General features: G+C 46.6%; 2 long non-coding RNA genes across 2 annotated transcripts in view; one reads left to right on the top strand and one right to left on the bottom strand.

The window, feature by feature from the left end:
• Positions 1-1,445: 1,445 nt before the first annotated feature.
• On the bottom strand, positions 1,446-5,157 carry Gm52572. Its single transcript, XR_003954121.1, has 3 exons — positions 4,677-5,157; positions 1,728-4,562; positions 1,446-1,617 (listed from the first exon to the last, which is right to left on the bottom strand). It is a non-coding gene; the product is annotated as a predicted gene, 52572 (long non-coding RNA).
• Positions 1,491-13,233, top strand: part of Gm40017 — a 55,988-nt gene continuing 44,245 nt past the window's right edge. Inside the window, exons 1-4 of the long non-coding RNA XR_001783598.2 lie at positions 1,491-1,633; positions 1,812-1,863; positions 2,561-2,677; positions 10,387-10,488. This is a non-coding gene — a long non-coding RNA (predicted gene, 40017). The remainder of the gene's footprint in view (positions 1,634-1,811; positions 1,864-2,560; positions 2,678-10,386; positions 10,489-13,233) is intronic.

The following is a 13,233-nucleotide window of genomic DNA, read 5'->3' on the forward strand; positions in this document are numbered from 1 at the left end:
GTATCTGTGGGATTAACAGAACTAGTTTCAGGAGATCCAACACCCTCTTCTGAACTCTGATGGTACTAAGGCATTCACATGGAACATGGCCATGCATGCAGGCAAAATACTCCTACATGTAAAATAAAACAAATATAGGAGAAGAAGGAAGGGAGGGAGGGAGGGAGGAAGGAAGAAGGAAGTGAAGTCTAGTGTGTGCAGCGGCTCAGCAGCATAAATGTATGTTATTCCCCTGAACTGACGTACCTGACAATGGTTAAGACGGAAATGTCATATAATTTACTAAAATGTTAAAATTTAAAAAAGAAAATGTAAAAATGCACAATCTCAGGGCTGGCTCAGTAGTTCTTATAAGCTAGGTCCTAAATTCCATACACTGTACCAGGGACGGAGGGTAAGGGACAAAGAGTGGGGAGGAAGAGAGAGGGAGGGGGAAAGAGAGGAAGGGGGAGAAGGGGACTGAGAGACTGGGAGAGATAAAAAGGGAGGAAGGAAGAAGGGGAAAGAAGCGAGAGAGGAGGGGAGGGACAAAGAGTTTGACAAATCCCTGGCAGGCAGACAGGAGAAAATGGGCTGCAGGTAGATACTTGATGCCAAAACATTCTAGATGACCTGGTTCCTGGTTCTTTCCTCTCCTTAAGACAAAAGACTTAGTGGGCTGTCTTTCCATTACAAAGGGCTCTGTTGCTAGCGCCTTTCAAATCTCCCACCAGAGCTCAGGTGGCGGGAGCCAATCAGCTTTCCTGTCTTTGTCTGGCTCATCCAATCCTCTGCAGTAGCCCAAAGCTGCTAATTCCCGGGAGAAAGAGGTTGGTTGCCCGGGTCCTGAACAATGAGCCGGCCTGGCCCTCCTAACAGACTCCACATCAACTCTGGGTCTCCGTGTTCTCTCTCCCTCTCTCCCTCCCTCCTTCTCCCACTCCCTCTCTTTCCCTCTCTCTCCCTCCCTCTCCTTCTCCCACTCCCTCTCTTTCCCTCTCTCTCCCTCCCTCTCTCCCTCTCTCCCTCCCTCCCTCCCTCCCTCCCTCCCTCCCACCTCCTTGGCAGAGATCTTGCTTTTTCTGCCCTTTTAGTCTCTAAATCACAGAGAAGAACCCATTCCTGTAATCCCTAGGACATAGCATCCTTCTGAAGGAACGAAGGAAGCCAGTTCGTGCAATCTCTATGTGTGAATGACCCGTGACATTTTAAAACAAGGTTAAGTCTTCTGAGATGACCTGCAGCTGAGTGGGGCAGGCAGCAGGCTCTGGGCTCTGCTGGGAGCAGAGAGTCACAGAGGCGGCGATTTGCTTTGGATGGTCCAGTCAGCCAGGCCAGCTGGAGCCCACCCTGGGTTGTGGGCTCCAGCTCTCCACTCTCTGTGACTGTGACTTTAATTGGAAGTAACACCTTTGATTACATAAGGGAGAGGAGGTTAGACTGAATGGTAGTGGGCCCTAAATCCAATAATGTGTGGTGTCTTTATGCGGGGGGGTTGGGGTGGGGGCAATAAAGGGGGGCGTGGCATACACTGGTGGGGGAGCGCACAGCTGTGAGCTGGAGATTGCCGGAATTGGTGGAAGTGTATACAAGAGAGCATCTTGATTTTCGACTCCGGAGCTCCGGACCTGTAGGAAGCTATCAGAGGTTAAAGGTCAGAGGCAGCCCAGCAGTCCGTGTCTTGACCAATGCCCCCTACCCTTTCTCCTGCAATTTCAACGCAAAAGCCCAGGGCACTAGGTCCCCACCTGGCATTCTCTGCACAATTGTCCCAGTTTGCCTGACTTTCGGTATGTTTTAAGGGATCCGACTCTCTCTTCTGGCCTCTGCAGGTACTCGCATGTGCACCGATCTACATGTAAGCAAAACGCTTGGTCAAGTAAAGTAAGTAAATAAATGATTGGTTTTTAGAAGTTTTCTGCAGCCAACAATGAGAATCAGTCTCCCTAGTTTGGAAGTGTGCAAACCAGAGGTCCTCACACACAACCGCCACCTCTTTTCAGACATCACCAACCAATGGCGGATGCCCAGTCTGTGTGACTCAGGCTCCTCCTGGATGCCAAGCAGCTTTGGGTGGCAAGGTGCTGTACCCACTCCTCAACAGCGTCTGCCGTGTCCCACGGGACTCTAATAAGACCAGACCAAGGCAAGCAAGCCAAATCTGGTGGGTGGTGTCAGCAGGCTCATCCATTCTAGGAACCTAGAGGGACACACACTCAGATGCACATAAACTGGGGTTAGCAGGACACACTATACCTGCCTCACACACTGGGCCTCCAGGCATCCACTAGCCTGAGACTTTCTTCTCTCTGAAGAAGACAAATATAGACATGTCAGAAAGGGTTCCAAGGAACCTTCCAATGAACAATCTAGCTGTAACTGGCTAAAGCAATCCTTATTCGACCATTTGGTTACTGAAAATACACTAACTGTGCACACTAATAGTACACATTTAAACCAACATTCACATACAATTCAAGGAAAATAAAGGAGATGAGAGTATTTAAACCCCATGCTCCTTGGTAGCTGAGAGCACTACAGTTGCTTCAGATGGGCCCCTACTCCCACCTTGCTCCCCTAGGGACCTTGAGTGGACCATGTGGGCAGCAGAAGCCACCAATCCTGAGTCCTAACTCAGAAGAGCAGGCAGGCTGCACAGCAGAGGCTCCGCAGTTCTGCCTGATGGACAGGACTATAGGTATGTGCCCTGAGAGGTGGCTTCTGGGAAGGGAAAGGTTATTACCTCCTTATGGATAATAATCCCTCCCACCTCCCTTTGGGCTTCGTGGAAGGCTAAGCCTCCCTCCACCTAGGGCCTGACAAGGAACTGAGGATACCCCATCCTGCTGCCTTTTCATATGAGAGATTTAAATTCCTTGAAAACAGCAAAGCTGCTGTTTACACTTATAGTGTTGCCAAGGAAACCACAGGTGGGGCCCCAAGGCTTAAATAGCCCTAAGCTATTGGAGGGTTCAGAATCGCCTACCAGACCCTCAGAAGTAATTGAATGGTGGAGGAGGGGGAAATTTGGGGGTATGAATACGTGCAAATTGGAATTTTCTCAGGCCATTTTGATGGACAACCAGGTTTCAGAAGCATTAAGCCCAAAGCCTGCCTAAATGACTGCTTAGTTTGTGCTGAAGATTAAAGATTAGTTTGACCTATGAATTTTGACCTTTACATAGACTAGTAGAATCCCACATGGAATTTCTTTTCTTGACTCAGTGTGTGACTCAGGTTTTAGTTCAGAGGTTGGCAAGCTGTTTGTTTTTGTTTTTTGTTTTTTTGTTTTTTGTTTTTTTTTGTAAAAGGTCAGAAAGCAAATGTTTGGAAGGCTGTCTGTCAGAACTGATGCGGGCTTCTTCTAGAAACCTTTCAACACACACACACACATCATATCACATTGAAGGCTAGATGAAACCAGTTCCTCTTGTTGAGGAACCCTGTCCTCCGACAAAATACCCACCATGGCCGTTAGGTCATCTGTGCCTTATTGCCAGCCTCTGTCACTCTCAGGCTTGGTGAGTGTTGAGCGTTGTTTCATGTCGCTCCCTCATCAGAGGGAGAGAGGAAAGTATTAGACCCTCACCTGAGATTCCAGTCGCCCCATCAGTATACCACGTTGTCCTAATTGCAGGTGGCCTTGGAGTCTGGAAGGGACTTGGAGAAGTTAACTGGAAGGGGCTCCATCTTCACGGCCATGGGAAGCCATCTTCCATGTTGAATAGGGACTTTCCAGTGTGGCAGCTTTGTAAGAACACTCCCAGGTCACCCTAGGTGACCTTTGGTGGTTTCAGGCTTTGTTTTGTTGTTGAGATTGTGTGAGGAGGGACTAGACATTGTTTACATCTCTCCAGGGAAGGGATTCTCCAAACACAGGTCATAGTTTGGCCCCTCCCTCAAAGTGATTTTATTATTCACGGTATATTTCTACTCTAAGAATGTACAAACTTGTCTCTGTTCCTGCTGAAGGGCGTGGGAGTGGTGTGTGCATTTGGTGATCCAGAAAACCAACTGTACAGTGAGCAATAGTGAACACATCTGGTTCATGCGTGTTTGGGGTACATTCCTAGGGCCGTCACCGCTGGATGGCAGGGTCATGGGAGTCCTCATAGTTCTAGAGTTCTAGACTGACTGTAGCCATTCACACAATAAGATGAGAAGTTTGCAGCTGCTTCTGACTTATGTGTTAGCTCATTGTGGTCTCATTCACCCTTCTGCCCCGTGAATAACATCAAGGTCATGTGTATTTACACCTGTCTGTTGGTTACTCAATACGTTCTTGTTGAAAAACATATTTATTATATGCCCATGGATATTTTATCTGCATATATATTTGTGCCCAAGTAGTCCAGAAGAGGGTATTGGATCCCCTGGGATAGGAATGACGAAGGTTATAAGCTGCATGTCAGTGCGGGGAATTGAACCCAGGTCCTCTGAAAGATCTGCCAGTATTCTTAACCACTGAGCCATCTTTGCAGCCCAGAAACCCTATTCTTTAACAAATCACGTCCATTGTGTGGAGTTATCCTTTCTCTCTGATTCAATTTGTGCGGGGCTCAGTGGCTCACCATGAATGTGACCTAGAAAGGAGGAGTGAGTGAGAATTAGGGAACAGGTATCCCAAGTGAAGAATGATGAACATGGGTGGCCCTAGGGGAGACTGGGACCCAGGCCACCCTTCTATCCCCTTTAACCTGCTTCCCTGAGGGCAGGTGGGCCAGAGCACAGGCTCCATGTGTCCCAAGGCAAAAGCTATCAATCCTTGGCTCACTCGAATGCCATAGGCCCAGGTGCTATCAAGCCTGGCATGGCACATCTTCGAATCTTGAAACTGTGAAAAGCAGAAAACATCATTATTTTATACTCAGAATAAAAAGACCGTATTAGAGAGAAAGCCATGAAATTTCCATTAATTTCAAAGCTTGTGGGGAGGACTGCCAGGGACCCTGAGCGCTTTCCTCCTATCATTGCGAAGCCCCTCAGGGGACCAGGCTGACTCACAGGAGGATCTTGATGAGCAAACTGTCGAAGCTTTGCCTTGGCATTACTGAAACAGGGGTTGGAACATAACCATTCCATGGTCCACAGTGCACTGCTCATGTGTAACACAACATGGCTCTTCTGTGTGTGTTTTGACTTTAGTGCTGGTGTCCTTCCTCCATCTCCCTCCTCCTCCTCCCCCTCCCCTTCCCTTCCCTCTTCTCCATCATCGTCCTCACCTTCTTCCTTCTCTTCCTTTGTCTCCCTCTCTTCTTCTCTGTCCATCTCCCTCCTCCCTTCCTCCCTCCCTCTTCCCCTCCATTGTCATCTCCCTCCTCCCCCTCCTCATCCTCTTTCATCCCCCTTCTCTTCCTACCTTACACCTTCATCTTCCTCCTTCATCTTTGTACTGTCTGGTTTTGTGTGTCAACTTGACACAAGCTATAGTTATCAGAGAGGAAGGAACTCTCTCCATGAGATGCAGCCGTAAAGATATTTTCTCAGTTAATGATTGATGAGGGAGGGCCCAGACTATGGTGGGCGGTGCCATCCCTGGGATGATAGACTTTGGTTTTATAAGGAAGCAGGCTGAGTAAGCCATGGGAAGCAAGCCAGTAAGCAGCACCCCTCCGTGGCCTCTGCATCAGCTCCTGCCTCCAGTTTCCTGCCTTGTTTGAGTTCCTGTCCTGACTTCCTTCAGTGATAAACAGCGACATGGAAGAGTAAGCTGAATAAACCCTTTCCTCCCCAACTTGCTTCTTGGTCATGATGTTTGTGCAGGAATAGAGACCCTGACTAAGACACTCCTTCTTCCTTCTCTTCCCTTCTCTTCATCCTCTTCTTCCTTCTCCTTTACCTCCTAACTTCTCTTTCTCCTGTTCTCAAATCATCTGGGTGCTGTCCCCACTGCCCCCTTGCTCTCTCTCTCTCTACCTTCTGGCTTGCACAAAGCAAGCACCTTGCTGGGTCACCCTGTCCTGAGCACCACAGGAGACTGGGACTCCTGGAGACAAGTGACCTCTTTCTGGAAGATGCTGGCACACACTTAGGTGTCCCTTAAGGCAGACTGTGCTTTGTAAGATGGGAAGACAATGGGTGGGAAGCCATCTCCATGTCCTGTGGTGTCTGTGCGTCCTCTCAGTGTGCCTGTGTTCGTCCTCTCTCTTTGAACAAGGACCACAGTCATGTTAAACTAGAACCACCCCCTTCCCTTGTATGATCTCATCTTAACTGATTACATTGACCACTGGCCCTATTTCCAAATAAGGCAATATTTACAGGTAAACGTGGGGGTGGGGGCATAATTCAAGTTGTCAAGGAAGAGTCCCCCATAAGTTCTTAATAAAGATATCCCTATGGAGACCGAAGAAAATGATAGGAGTCAAGAGATGTCACCTTCTGTTTGCTACCTTAACTTCAGTTGGCAAAGCCCACCATTTTTCGTGTCTTCCTGTGTTCAGTGGGATAGCCTCCAGCCATACCCGTGTCTTCAGATTGCGGCTCTGGCTAATAATATTTCAGTTAGGACACTGAAGCAAACGTATGTCAAGGGTCCATGAACAGTGACGATAAGGAGTATGGCTGGGTTTCCTATTTCTTGTGGGAGCAAGAAACACTGAGCAGAGGGAGCCAAGCCCCCTCAGTGAGAGGGTCCACTTAGCAATTCCCTCAGAAGTGGAACATTCGGGAGGGAAGCTCATGAGATTCCAGATGTAAAATAAAACCTTTGAGTTGGGATTGCTGAGCTGCACAGGACTTACAAGGCCCACCTCAAGGTTATGGAAGCAGCAGATAATTGCTCGGGGACAGAACTTTGTTGGGGGCTTCCTGGTGGTGACTCAGATCATGGATGCAGCTTTTGTTAGTTGTCACCTATGCTTGGGTGGGCTTATGGGCGACACAGGTTGTTGGAATAATGTTGATACGCACTGTGTGAAGATGTGTCTCTGTCCTTCCTTGCCTGCTTAAGGCACCTTTTGATTGGTTAAAATAAAAAGCCCATGGCCTATAGCAAAAGGGAGGATAGTAAGGTGGGAGGGACATCCAGCAGAGAGAGGAACAATGGGAAAAAGAAAGGCCAAAATTCACCACGGAGAGACGGAGAAAATGGGATATATAGGAACAACTATGTAACAGACCTTAGATTAGCATAAAAGGGATAATTGAGTTATGAGCGAGGTATTAAATAAATATTAGTTTCTGTGTCATTATTCAGGAACTGGGACCAGCATAGAAAGCTCATGCTTTTACAACAAGAGCCTTTGTGTTGCCCATGACCTTGTAAGTCACCCAAGAGGAGTCACTTCTTGCCAAGGTTGACTTTGGTGTTTTCCCAAGCTTGGCTTTTCATTGGATCCCCATCTGGACTGAGTAGATGTCTGTTCATTCCTCCCCGGGAGAAGTCTCATAGGACAGGTATGAGGAAAAATGTGTTAATCTGGTTGTTCCTAGGGCTTGGGGATGGAGAAACAGGGAGTGGCCTTAGGGTTGGAGTGCCGAAAGGACATCAGAACAATCTAGAGCTTTGCCCCAAATAAAATGTAGCCTGGGGCCAGAACGATGCTGGATCAACGATGTGGGTGTTGTTACGCACTGTATAGTACTTGTAAATTAATTGAATTTTCTGGCCACAATATCCTCAATTGAATTCTTTGCAGGACAGAGTGGGAGAGAGTATGAAGTGCCCACATAGTTCCTGGCACACAATGGCACAGTGGGAGGTTTACTGAGTCAGACCGCAAAGGTTATGAGCTTACCCATCTCCCAGTAGATGGTCTAGGGCGCTCACAATGGCCCTTGAGTGGAAAGGAAGGGCAGGACTGTGGGTGGATCAGAAAGTGACATACAATAGAGCACGGCTAGGACATTGTCTACCTCCCAGGCATGGCTCATCAGCACGATTACAGGTAGAGAAAGGAAAATGGGATTTCCCCATGAGCAAGACGGAACAAACAATTCAAACGTTCAAGAAGCATACAGATCTCTTGATCCCAAGAGCATTGAGATTAGATCTTTTTTTTCTATTTTCTTAAATTTTATCTTTATTTTATGTATGTATGTATGTGCGTATATGTATACATGTGCACGCGTGTATGGGTTTTGCCTGCATATATGTCTGAATGAGAGTTACAGACAGTCGTGAGCTGCCATGTGGTTGCTGGGAATTGAACCCAGGTTCTCTGGAAGAGCAGCCAGTGCTCACTCGTAACTGCCAAGCCATCTCGAGACTAAGTCTTCTACTGAGGGTGACAGATGAGGAAGCTGGAAAACATGGCCTGCCCCCCAATAGGAAGTCCACCAGAAAGACATGCAGCCCCTCTTTGTGACTGACAGTTGTCTTGAGTTAAAGGGATCACTAGTAGAAACGGTTTAAGAAGGATCCCCAAAGGGGTTGGAGAGTGACCAAGGCAGAAGTGGTAAAGGCCTCGTCTGTGATCACTTCAGAGGTATCAACGATGGAGTCAAGAACTGAGGAGAATGCAGTCATCTGCGTGCAAAAGAAAGTCCAGTCAGACATGAGAGAGAGAGAGAGAGAGAGAGAGCAGAGAGGGATCTAGAAGCCCAGGGGGCCACAGAGGGAGAGGTCTAACGAGAGCAGCTGACTTGGACAGACCCATGGCAGCCTGAGACCACAGGTTCCATCCCCAGGGTACATGCTGTGAGATACAAGATACACTTGTGGGACAGGTCGTCTGGCCTGTACAGTGGCCAGGAAAGTCAAGAGTTATCAGCCTGAAGGTGTTCTCTGGCTGGCACACAGGCACTGTGGCAGAAACATGCCTGTACTCACAGATGTGAATCCAGACAGGCACATACACACATAAGCCCACTTACACAGAGATAAAGCTTGAATACACACATGCACATACACGTGCGTGCACACTCACACGCACAGAGAAGTGAGATTTCCTTCATAGTCTGGTCCCCTTGTGGGTCATCCTTATTGAAAATACAGGAGAATGCTTAATTCTTTCTCACCTTAAAAACAAGTTTAAGTGTTTGGTTGGTCATCTATATTCCCTAAGGTATGAGTAATTTGTTTTTATTTCGTGATACAATTTTAAATTTAAATGTCGTTTTGTGTTTTGATTCATTGCCTGCACTTTTAATGTTGATTGCCACGTCCCTGCCAGTAAACCCATTCACTCAGGGGCTCCCTCCCTCCCGCAGACATCAGGTATCAGTCTGAGCCTGGCCAGACTCCTCATTCCTCATTTAGGCCCCTAAGCACCTTACTAAGTCTCACTGACCTTTCTCCCTCTTTGTCTGTGTCTCTTTCTGTGACTCTGTGTCTCCCTCTGCCCCTCTCTTCCCCCTCCTCTCCCCCTCCCTCACACATCTCCAGTTTCTGACTCCCACTACCATGGATGCCGTCCATAGTCTGACACAGCATATACAAAGCTCTCTTAGAATAAAAGAACACTAAGGACAAAATCTTACTAACATCAAGCTAAAGGTTTTTGTTGTTGTTTTTAGATTTTAAAAATATTTATTTATTTATTTATTTATTCGTTTATTCATTTATTTATTTATTTATTTATTTATTTATTTAATGTACACTAGCTGTCTTCAGACACAGCAGAAGAGGGCATCAGATCCCATTACAGATGGTTGTGAGACACCACATGGTTGCTGGGAATTGAACTCAGGACCTCTGGAAGAGCCATCTCTCCCGTCCTGGCTTTATTGATTTCATTTATTTTAATTGTTTAAGGATTTGTTTCTTTCTATGTGTATGAGTGTTTTGTTTGCATATGTGCTTGTGCTGAGTGTGCATCATGGTCATTCCTGGTGCCCGTGGAAATCAAAAGAAGGGGTCACATCCCCTGGAGTGGGAATTACAGATCGCTGGGAGCCAGCACAAGGATACCTGGAATCAACAGCCGGTCCTCGGCAAAGTGTTCTTTCTTAACCACTGAACTACATCTCTGGCCTCCTGCTTTTTAACTTTCAATTATATGTGTGTGCACACTCATGCCCATGAAGACAGACATCCCTAGACTCCAGAAGAAGGGCGCCAGATCCCCTCAGAGCTGGAGTTATGGAGGGTTATGAGTTGCCTTCCTGGGTGCTGGGACCAGAGCTTGGTTCTCCGAAAAATCAGTGCATGCTGAGCTCCTGACCCACCTCTCCAGCTTCAAGATATTTTATTTTATTTTTGTATCAAGTGCTAGATACAGAAACTCAAAGAACGGAGTTTTTTAGAACCAGCAGAGTCCTTTAGCTGTTCAGCCACCATGATATGCACTAAGGCTTACTTATGCCAATTTGAGTGTAATTATAAGGAGTTGCTTTTTAAAAAATTTACATATAATTATATAATTTAAATACTTAATTATATAATTTATTACTACTTATCAATTGCTAATTTTAAATAATTATAAATAATTTCACATAATTATATAAAATATTTGCATGGTTCAGAGTCACATCCACGACCTGGATGCACCGTGGGAAGACGAGCTTCTATCCCTGTCCCTTGCGCTCTGCTCCCTTCCTCCTTCTGGCCAGGTGGCTCATGGACAGGTAGGTGGTGTAAAGATTGAGAGTCCAAGATCAAGGTCTGGCAGATGTTCCTGGGGCTACCCTGGCCTGTGCTTTGTAGTCTGTGTCTTCTCCTGTAGAAAATATATGAGGTCTCCTGGGTCTCACCATATCCCAAAGTTCCCCTCGCAATCTCCACCCTTTGAGGATAGAGTTTCAATATATAAACCTGGAAGAGATAGTCATTCAGGCCGTAACAGGCATACACACACACACATACACACACACACACACACACACACACACACACACACACACACACACACACACGTCCCCTATCAAAGCTAATCTTAGCCAAAAGGCCGGAACGTGATACCTCTGTTTGAATGGTATCACACTACCTATGCTTTTTCTGGGATCTACATTTTATCTGGCCACCCTGGAATCACTTGGCTGTGTCATGTGGGTGTGCACTGGTATACTCCATCACACCCCACCCCACCCCATCACACCCCACCCCACATGCCTGCTCTTGGTAGCATCTGAACTGTTTCTAGACCGTTGTTAAAGTCATTTCAAACCCATTACAGTGTGCTAGGTAGATGACTCTGTCAGTAAAGTGATTTCCCTGCACTTTGAGCATAAGGACCCAAGTTCAAATACCCGGCATCTATGTGAAAATGATGGGATGGTGGTCCACACCTCCAATTTCACACACACACACACACACACACACACACACACACACACACACACACACTCCGAACAACAACAAAAGTCACCCTACCATGATTATTAACCTTGTGATCCCTCTTCCTTTTTTTGTGGATTTTTTTTTTTTTTTTTTTTTTTGTCCTTCATCTTTAGAATACGTCCTTAGATGTAGGATTGCTGGGTTAAAGGATAAATGCATGGGCCATTGTTTTCTTTAAGGATGTTCAATTCATAGTCTATCTTCCTAACCCACTGCATCCCACCCTAGCTGTGTGCAGCAGTATCCACTTCACAGGCTCACCTCAGAGAATGGCATCTTCCCCTTGGCTATTTCACCAGCCAGCCACTCCAGTGTCCCATCAGTGACCCATTCTAGCAGCCTCTGCTCTGAGCAAGGCCAGGCTTGTTGGCCATTTTTATACTCCATTGGTGCCTGATTTACCCTTTAGCTGGGAACCCATGCCTTTCCCCCTTGAATGGACTTTCTGAATATGGACGGACTTGCCAGCCATGGGTGAGGACCACTCCCTTTTTGGGACTGCTTGATTGCTTCTTTGTGCTATAAGTTAAATGTTCCCTTCATGTTTTGATGATGTTTTCTCTCCCTTGGTTGGTTATTCTGTTTTGTGCTACAGTGAATGAAACCCGGAGCCTTTTGCATAGTAGGCAAGTGCTGTGCCACTTAGTCATGTCTCCATATATCCCAGCCCCCTTTAAAAAAATATGTATTTATTTTTATATATGTGAGTACACTGTATGCTCTTCAGACACACTAGAAGAGGGATCAGATCCCATTACAGACGGTTGTGAGCCACCACAGGGTTGCTGGGAATTGAACTCAAGACCTCTGGAAGAGCAGCCAGTGCTTTTAACTGCTGAGCCATCTCTCCAGCTCCTCTTGCCACCCCTCCCATCCCAGCCCTCCTTTTATTATCCTGTATCAATTTGCTGAATAGCCAAGATTATAGACCTGCGTCTAGAGCTATTGAAGCCAGCTGAACAGGTGAAGGTACTTGCTCCTAAGCTCATTAGATGTTACTTTCTGTATTGAGGCAAGAAGCTATGCTTCTTCAGGCTGACCAGACCGCTCTGGATGGCCCACACTATGCTGATTCCAGAGGCTGACCTCCATGATCACTCCACAATGTTGGCTTCAGTGAACCAACGCAATTCTCTGCCTCCATATGTCACCCCGAGGGTTTAGCCGTCCATGGACATGCTTGCCTGAGCCTACTATTTTATTAGGGGTTCAAAGGGTGATTTATGCGAGTCTGTCCTTTTAGCGGGTCTCTCTCTGAAGCTGGCTCTTGACGGCTTAATCTGAATTTTTTAACTCATGAGAGAAAGCCCAGAGAAAGGTTTTTGCATCTGTTTATTTATTTATAGTGTACTTGGGGTGTTTGGGGTGCACACATGTGGAGGTCAGAGGATGACTTGTGGAGTCAATGCTCTCCTCTCATCACACAGGGCCTGGGAATCCAACTGATCATCAGACATCATTGAGCCCTCACTGACCTCCACTTCAACGTTGTTTTCTTTTATCCATCACCCTTTAGAACCATAGAATCTCGATATTTAAGGAGTGTGCTAGGTGCTCTGTAGTCTTCGAAGCCTCTTTTAGCAGAGAGTGATATCATGTTCCTGCTGACACTTTCAACTCAAATGTGAGACAATAGAGTAATTAGCTAATGAACAAAAATAAAGGCAAGGACCAGAGAGATGGCTCAGTGGTTAAGCATTCTGGCTGCTCTTCCAGAGGGCCAGGTTTTAACTCCCATCACCCACATGGCAGCTCACAACCATCTGTAACTCCGGTTCTAGGGGACCTGATGCCCTCTTCTGGCCTCTAAGGGCACTGCATGTATGTGGTCGACAGACACAGGCAAAATACTCATACCCATAAAATAAGTATCTTAAAATAGAAGATAAAGACAAAGAGTTAGCAGAATTTTCTTTGGTTCAGTCTATAAAGAAGCTTACCTGTAGGACCACTGAGAAGGCTCAGTGGATAACAGTGCTTGTCACCAAGGCTGATGACCTGAGTTTGATCCCTGGAACCCAGGGGATGGAAGA

The sequence above is a fragment of the Mus musculus genome, chromosome 2 (genome assembly GCF_000001635.26).
Source record: "Mus musculus strain C57BL/6J chromosome 2, GRCm38.p6 C57BL/6J".
NCBI classification, from domain to species: Eukaryota; Metazoa; Chordata; class Mammalia; order Rodentia; family Muridae; genus Mus; species Mus musculus.